Here is a 9,350-nt window from a genome sequence, read left to right on the forward strand (position 1 = left end):
TAGAACTAGACTGGGCAGCCGTAGCTCAGCGGGCAGAGAGGTCGTCTTGAAAGGTTGCCAGTTCGACCCTGCATGGGTTTGCATGGGCTTGCCTGGGCGGGATCTATGTGTTGAAGTGTCCCTGAGCAAGGCACTTAACCCCTACCAGCTCATCTGTAGAAGTAATTTCCCTCTCACAGGGACCAAACCATGTCCCTTCCAGAGTCCACACTGATATGGTAGTCATGTAAAGGAGTCAAAGCCTAATTCATAGTACACTGTATATGACAGTGTCGCTTGCCAACAAGCACTGAACAGACATATTGTTGACTCGAAGATGAGTTGTTGTCGGCGAGCAGCCGAGCACGGCGTCCGCCATGCAATGGAGTATAAATGAAGCTTAAACTATTGCAATGTTTTCTCCAAGGTCTGAGGCAAAGTAATCACCTGCTGAGCTGAGAGCAGCTTTCTGGCTCTACGCTCAAGACAAAGGCGTCATTGTGACCAGTTAGATTCCACTGTTAGCCCCCCTGGGTGAGCTTAGAGCCTCCGTAGATATGGACTTCTGGCACACGCACTTACACACACGCGCGGGGTGCACACACATGCAAACGTACACACTAGTATGCACAAACATCAGGGCAAGCATATTGAAACATTTGTGTATCAACTATATGCACGTAAATGGAGGGTCTCTCCCCTTCTCTCTCTCACTACAGTCTACACACACACACACACACACTTGTGCACACACGCACGTACACGCGCACACACACGCACACACACACACGCACATTCACTGATGCCTGGTGTAGCTCACTCAACCTGCTCCTACAAGACTACTAATCTCTCCATGTGCGTGAAGGCTTTCACACTTGCCAGCATAGCTCTCTCTCTCTCTTTCTCACACACACACTCACACACACAGTCACACACGCACGCACGCACGCACTCACGCACGCACGCACACAGACTTACTGTTTTGTGAATATATGTGAATCTGCATTTTAGGGGGTTTAGTAATTTCCCTGTACAGTCATAGTAAAAGAAAATCCATCATTGCATTCATCCTGATTTCAACTACGTTTTTTTTAGTTAAACATTTTTTTTAAATTATCATGTGTTTTAGATAAAGATCTGTTGGCCTTCTAGATGAACTTAAGGTAGCTACTTATGACGAATAGCGAACGTAGCTGATCTGCAAGCTCACAATGCATCGCATTGTGACATTGTGTGGCCTGTAGATCTAAAAATGTATTTGTACTTTTCTGAACATTTGCCCTGGGGACACGATGGTTAATGTGGTTAAATTGCTTCAGTAGTAGCAACATCATTGTTTTTGGACAGAAACCTATACGTTTAGTTCAGTCCACAATTGTTACTTTTCATGTTCCAAAGGTTCCAATATAGTTACTAGTTACTTTGATTATTATTACAAAACACACATTAAACAATAAACATTGAGCCCTATACACATTTCAGCCATTCCGGACTTGTACTTGTAACGTATACATGAGTACTTTTTCTACCATGCACTGGTTAAACCCACAGACAGACTTTACCACTTTCACTTTCCAAATCTTTCAAAAAATAGTGAAAATGTTCACTTGTGTGAACATTTGCCAAGTCTCACCCCTTAAAAGGCCAAATCGACATTAAAAAAGGCCACATTTTAAGTCTCACTCTTACTTTTTTCTGAAACTTGGCAGCCCTGATTAACCAGACCATAACTTACCATCAAACCATCACCATAACCATAACCTGATAACCATAACCATAACCAGTTAAATAATAAGAATAAAAAGAAACTCAGCCAACAGCACCAATAGGCATTTTGAATTGTGCGTGAAGGCACAATTCACTCATGACTAACATGTGGACTAATACCGCCATCTGCTGGAGAATGTGGGCTATAACTCTCTCTCTCTCTCTCTCTCTCTCTCTCTCTCTCTCTCTCTCTCTCTCTCTCTCTCTTGAGGTCAGTCTATCTGTCATAGGCCTACTGATGGGATCTCCATCCATATGCCCAATGGGTGGATTTGTCCATCAAACAGGCGTGTTGTATACAGAGTAGCCTATGTGTTATCTGTCTGTGTCACTCTTATATCCATATATGGAGATTTCTGTATCTGTCTGTCCTAGTCCGTTATGGTTATCTGTCTGTGTCACTTTTATACCTATATGGAGATTTCTGTATCTGTCTGTCCTATAGTCCATTTTGGCTATCTCTGTATCTGTATCCGTCTCTCCGTGTCCCTTTTATGCCCTTATATGGAGATCATTAATGACCTTGATGTCATATATGCCCATAGGCCTATGCCCATATTTAACAGTATGGACATATTGGGCGGATAGCATGGTTCTGAACAACCGGATGTTGTCCATTTATGCCATTATTATATAGGCATATACATTACATACATAGATGATAGTGGTCGGATCGGCGGTTCTGGACGACCGCATCCAACCGACTTCACGCCAGGCGCCACACTCCATTGGGTCCTCCTTGGGGATGCATGCACAGTTTGAAAAGTGCATCTCGATTCTCGAGATATGCAAATAAAGGACATAAACACACGCAGAGATTTGCATATTTTATAGAAGGTTGACTAACATATATATTTACCAATCTAGTAGAGTTTGCTATAGCAGATCTGCCACGGTTGGAGGTGGTCTTCCTATTCTTCCATTGAGAAATATAGTACTGCTTGAAGCTCATAATCCCAATCTCACCCATGGACAAGCAGCGATTCCAGCAGTGGTAGATGTTTCTGTATCCCTGGGTTCGAATCTTGGGTATATATAGGACACACAGTAAAACCTTGGGTATAGGACACACAGTAAAACCTTGGGTATAGGACACACAGTAAAACCTTGGGTATAGGACACACAGTAAAACCTTGGGTATAGGACACACAGTAAAACCTTGGGTATAGGACACACAGTAAAACCTTGGGTATAGGACACACAGTAAAACCTTGGGTATAGGACACACAGTGAAACCTTGCACTTGACCTTATTGCACATATTTAGTGAACCTAAAAAACAACATGTAGGAAACAGAGATATTTAGCCTACTTGCGATCTGACGTGTCAGTAAGCTATTTCTCTAACTTTGATTCCAGCTTTGGGACAGTGGATCTGCGAACTGTCTAAAAAGGCAAAACATAGCCCAATGCGGGCAGCAGCTTGTTGATTTTCTATCTGAGAACATGGAATAGGCTCTCCCATAAACAGATGAAACACTCACTGAGTTATCATTTATTTTTTGGGAGCGAAGGCACCTGATTTCTCTGATGAGGGAAGAAAAATAAAATACAAAATAACAGTGACTAGAGTGAAAATTCTCCCACATCATATGCCTTAAATTATTCTTGTATTAATCTAAATCACATAAGGGATTGAAAACTCATGAGATCAGTCCATCGCCCCAGATTAAAATGCTTGCACGCTTCAGTAGTATAGGGAGGGCTGCAAGCACATATATATGTTGTTCCATGACGAATAGCGAAAATTGCCAATATTCAATTTACAATTACAGTAGGCATCTAGATTCTAGCAGACGCTCCTATCCGAGCGACTTACAAATGCGAGATCATAATAAGCATGAACCGTAATCAACATGTAGGCCGGGCATCTCCAGTGTTTTGTACTGGGTGCGGGCAGCAAGGATGATATATGGAGGGGAATCAGTGCACTGCATATGCTGGAGTTGCAATAGTTAAGCTGAGATGAATGAGGCCTGGATATGGATCTGGTCAGACTACTTGGTGAGAAAGGGTCTGATCCTTTTGATGTTTTACAATTGTAAGTGTAGCCTAAAGTCCTAAATCAACAGGATCTGCATTGTGTAATGTTTTAAATTGTACAATTCTTGGACATTTGCCTCGATTGCCTGTAATGAAATGCCCCCAAATAGGGATGCCAGCGGGTAAAGTGATGAATGTTTAAGTTGTGCGGCTTACTCCAGCTGATTGAATGATAATGTAAAAACATAACTGAGGTGTGTCAAACTGCCTGTGTTTCAGGCAGCCTGGTTTGCAGTATCCTGATGTGGTTGGCCTGCATACATGGCCGTGTGTGTGTGTGTGTGTGTGTGTGTGTGTGTGTGTGTGTGTGTGTGTGTGTGTGTGTGTGTGTGTGTGTGTGTGTGTGTGTGTGTGTGCGTGTGCGTGTGCGCGTGTGCGTGTGTGTGTTTTATAAAATGGCGAATAATGTTGAACTTGATCAGGAACCTACAGCCAGGCTTCACTATACAGCAGAGACTTTTGAAACTGATAACCAGTTGCTCTAATAGTCATGATACTTGATATAATATACTATAATCCTTTGCAGAGAAAGCTGTCTTAGAATCAGCACTAGTGTACATGGTTGGGTGCATTGAGAAATATACTGCTGCATGGCCGAACGGATAGCGGCGCGGTCTAGATACCGGAAGGTTCCCAGTTCGAACCAGCCGTCCGACACGTTAAAATTACCACCGCTGAAATGCCCTTGAACAAGGCATCAACCACTACGATGAAATGTGTTCTATGAGCAGGGCCTGGCTGGAAACAAGTTCTTGAGCTTAGCCCAGATACCCTGGGTAAATATAGATTTCATTTCATTTCATTTCATATACCACTGAACTGACTGTACCACTGCTTGTTGACGTGCCACATATGATCCACTAGAGGGGGATGTAGCATCACATGTTCACGTTTCCACCAATAGACTGTAAAACAGGTTCCACTAGCCTACCTCTCACTCACAGCAATAGATTTTGTTGTTGACAGAATACTGTATTGATAGTACCAAAGATCTCTGTATGCTATTTATTTTTATTTTTTTAAACTTTGTTTTTATTCAGAATTTTCGGGTCACATCGGGCGTCACAGTACATTTTGTAATTGTTACAAGTCATTTGTTACATTCATTATTATCAACTTTCATTGTGTTACGGGTCATACAGTTCCAGGTGGGTAGGGGAACCCTCTTTGAGCAGTTTCAGTCCGTTTTAGTCAGTTCGCTCCCAGTTACAGGGTTCATGATAACCATACATCGGCATTCCATTCTTTTTGGTTGTTTAAATTAAATCAATGTACAAGATTATGAAAAACAATGACGGAAGGTGAAAAAGAAAACAGAGGGAAAACAGAGAATCCTAAAAATAAAATAAAATACGAAACGAAGGGTAAACAGTGGACAAAACAAATAAAACAAAAATTTGAGCACAACAGATACAATAAAGACATCATCTGTATGCTATTTAATCTTAGCTTGGCTCCAGCCCCTGAATCGGCAGCCAAGCCCATTGAAATGAAAATTCAAGTTAAGTGTCAGACTAATTTAATCTACATTTACACCTTATTTTGGGTGATTATATGTTGGATGGAGGTACTCTGTTCCGCGTGCGTGCGTGCGTGCGTGCGTGCGTGTGTGCGTGCGTGCGTGCGCGTGTGTAAAAGGAAATACAATAAGGGAAATACTATAAGTTTCCATCAATTCATCATGGTGAGGACTGCAGTGGATTCCCTAATCTGATACAGGGAGTGAACTGACCTTCAGCATAATTCTTCATAATTCTAGTGAATGTAGTCAGTGTCCCCTGTTGTCCACTGCATGATCGTTCATTAGGGAAACCCTTGATACGATCTGTGTGAACTGCTTTCTGTTGCTCATTCATGTTTCCTCTTTACAAAAAAAAGATACTGTAGGTGTTGTGTTGGGCCACAGAGGGTTGTTGCACAGAACTCAGTTGCAATTTATTATCAGCTAGACAGGGCAAGCCTTGAGGCAAACTTATTTATAGTATTGGGGAAACTCTCCAAGATTCTTAAAATGTCACCGCTAGCTGGCAAATGGAGCAAATCGATTGGATTCCAACAGTCAAGTTAGACATAAATTAAACTTTACACAGTGGATGTGGTGTTTGTTAGCTGTACACAATTAGTTGGATATGGAGGAATTTTAAGAATATGACTAATTTGCAAATTGATGTAGCCTAGTTGTACCTATACTGTATATAAGTATAGTATAGTATAGTATAGTATAGTATAGTATAGTATAGGCCTCTCTCTCTCTCTCATATGATTTAAGGAAGTTTAGTTTAGGAATAAAATAAATGGTAAATAGATGAAATGAGGCTATAAACTACATCATAACCTATACCATATCAAATTAATCAAGTTCATGAATTTACAGCAAGGGTTTTCTTTACAGTCAAAATGTTACTACAGTAGCCTAGGCTAATCTGTCTCTGTGTTTAACTTTAGGTCAGGGATTCCCTTGCTATCAATCAACTGTATCAACACCAGCTACACCACCCACACCATGACGCAAAGACAAGGAAGTAAGTTCCATGCATCACGATTCTTCACGAAGATGTTTGAGGTTGTAATTTATTATCAGCTACAGACAGGGCAAGCTTTGAGGCAAACGTATTTATAGTCAATTGGGGAAACTCTCCAAGATTCTTAAAATGTCACCGCTAGCTGGCAAATGGAGCAAATCGAGTTAGACATAAATTAAACTTTACACAGTGGATGTGGTGTTTGTTAGCTGTACACAATTAGTTGGATATGGAGGAATTTTAAGAATATGACTCATTTGCAAATTGATGTAGCCTAGTTGTACCTACGTATATAAGTATATACTAAGTATAGTATAGTATAGTATAGTATAGTATAGTATAGTATAGTATAGTATAGTATAGTATAGTATAGTATAGTATATAGGCCTCTCTCTCTCTCCTATGATTTAAGGAAGTTTAGTTTAGTTATAAAATAAATGGTAAATAGATGAAATGAGGCTATAAACTACATCATAACCTATACCATATCAAATTAATCAAGTTTACAGCAAGGGTTTTCTTTACAGTCAAAATGTTACTACAGTAGCCTAGGCTAATCTGTCTCTGTGTTTACAGGTAGGTCAGGGATTCCCTTGCTATCAATCAACTGTATCAACACCAGCTACACCACCCACACCATGACGCAAAGACAAGGAAGTAAGTTCAATGCATCACGATTCTTCACGAAGATGTTTGAGGTTGTCTCTTTGTTTGTTCACAAAAACACACAGGGAGAAAAAGTGTGCAGTAGCCTAAGAGTGAGTGTGAGAGGGAAACGGAAGAGTGCGCAAGAGAGAGAGAGAGAGAGAGAGAGAGAGAGAGAGAGAGAGAGAGAGAGAGAGAGAGAGAAAGAGAGACCAGTTTCCCCTCCCACACTTCAATAATTGGAGTCATGGTTATTTGAGTTAAGCTAAGCCTGACGGTGGAAACTCAACATGGTTCAGGCTTTACTTATTAATGGCTGGGTTTCCCAAAGGAAATATGCATAGTGAGTATGCGTGTGGTTCTTCTCAACAACACCCCCTTTCACTGTGAACATAGATATTCCGTGCATAGATGTGCCACGCAATGGTAGGCCTGAGGCCTGGTATGGTAGACCTGAGGCCTACCATACCGGCCTGACCGGTCAATAAAATAATGCTGAATTAACTAGCTTGTATTGGTAACTTTGACTGCACAATAGCCTCCCATTTAACCTCCTTGTCTAGGCCTATATTTATTAACCCACAATCTAATGTTATTCAATTTAATTCACTTGCACAATGGGACAGTAGTGTTTTCATATAGGCCTACATTTACCTTGCCGACATCACTTTGCCTGAAATTTAATTTAATAATATTTGGACTGCTGGACAGCTGACAGGCTCTCTTCACTCTTCAAAAAATGATGATATATATATATGGCAATTTAATTTCTTTGATGCTGAAGTAGGCCTAAACATGTTTGTTTAATTTCAAAGTTTTTATATTTAAATGAGATGAAGAAAGTCACCACTCACATCACACATTTCTCTGCGAATGGTTTTACTACTGCCACATGTTGACAGGTGTGTGTAGGCTTTAGGCCCTAAAGCCTACACACACCTGTCAACATTTAGAAGCAAACCTGTTTCCCTAAAGTTTAGGGAAACAGAGTGCTTCTAAATGTATTCATGCAGGAGGCCTTACGTGCGCAATGAGGACAGGTATGGCTGTGCTCTAGTCTAGGTTGTCTATTTCTATTGATTGATTGATTGATTGAAGAATTTATTAACAGTTTGCAGAATTACAGTACATTTCAAGCACAAACTCAATACAAAAGCTGTTAACTGTGAGTGGACGACCCAATTAAGCATTACACTTGTTTCCAACAGGGTCCACCATGTTCAAATCATCAAAACATTTAGAGACGTACAAATAGACACTTCTATAGACAGAACAGGAATTCATCAAAAAGGAGGTAAAAAGGGAAAAGAAATATATACAGTGAGGGGAAAAAAGGGGGGGGCGGGGGGGGATTCAGATTTTACGGGGGCCAGTTTCGAATTGCAGCCATCCGTAGGTGCCCTTTGAGAGCGGTTTTGAAGGAGTCAAGGGATTCGCATGTCTTAATGACAGTTGGTAGGGCGTTCCACATTTTGGTGGCATAGGAGCGGAAAGAATTTAGTCCCTTGTTTGTGCCGAATCTGGGTTGTACATGGTTCGTTGCACTCCCTCTGGTGTTGTGGGTGTGGACTTCGTTAACATTAAGGAAGTATCTAGACAGGTACATGGGTATCTTGGTGGTGTATCGAATCTTGTGGACCAGACCCATTGCAAGATGCTGTACTCTGTCGTCGACCCTAAGCCATTCCAGCCTGTCGAAGTGGGCAGGGGTGAGGTGGGTTCGGGGGGCTAGATCAAGTAGGAGCCTGACCAGTTTGTTTTGGGAAGTCTGGAGCCTGGTTTTAAGGGCCTTTGAGGTGCTGTGGTACCAGGAGGTGCATGCATAGTCAAAGAAACCCTGTACAAGGGCTCCTGTTAAGGTCTTCAAGGTGTTTTTGTTGACCAGTGAGGAGATCCTGTAGAGGAATCTTGTTCTATGGTTGACTTTTTTGATTACGTTGGTGGCCATTTTATCACCGGAAAGATTAGCCTCCAGGATGGAACCTAGGTAGGTAATTTCATCTTTACGTGTGATAACATTGTCACCCACTCTAACCAAGAAGCCATTTGCCTTGCTGAGATTACTAATAGAGCCAAAGAGAATGGATTCAGTTTTTCCCAGGTGTAAAGATAGTTTGTTATCAGCGAGCCAGGTGCAGATTCTACCGAGTTCAGAGCTGAGGGCATTTTCAACCTGCAGTTTGTCCCTGTCCGAGACCAGCAGTGCTGAGTCATCTGCGAACAGGAACAAGTTGCAGTCACAGGCTGAAGTCATGTCGTTTACATATATTAGGAACAGTAGAGGCCCTAGTATGCTTCCTTGTGGAACGCCACAGCTCACTGGGAGGGGGGGGGACAGTGTTCCGTTCACTTCCACCATCTGTTCTCTCCCCTCCAGGTAGGATTGCATCCAGCT

Source organism: Electrona antarctica (genome assembly GCF_951216825.1).
Source record: "Electrona antarctica genome assembly, chromosome: 20".
In the NCBI taxonomy this organism is placed as follows: domain Eukaryota; kingdom Metazoa; phylum Chordata; class Actinopteri; order Myctophiformes; family Myctophidae; genus Electrona; species Electrona antarctica.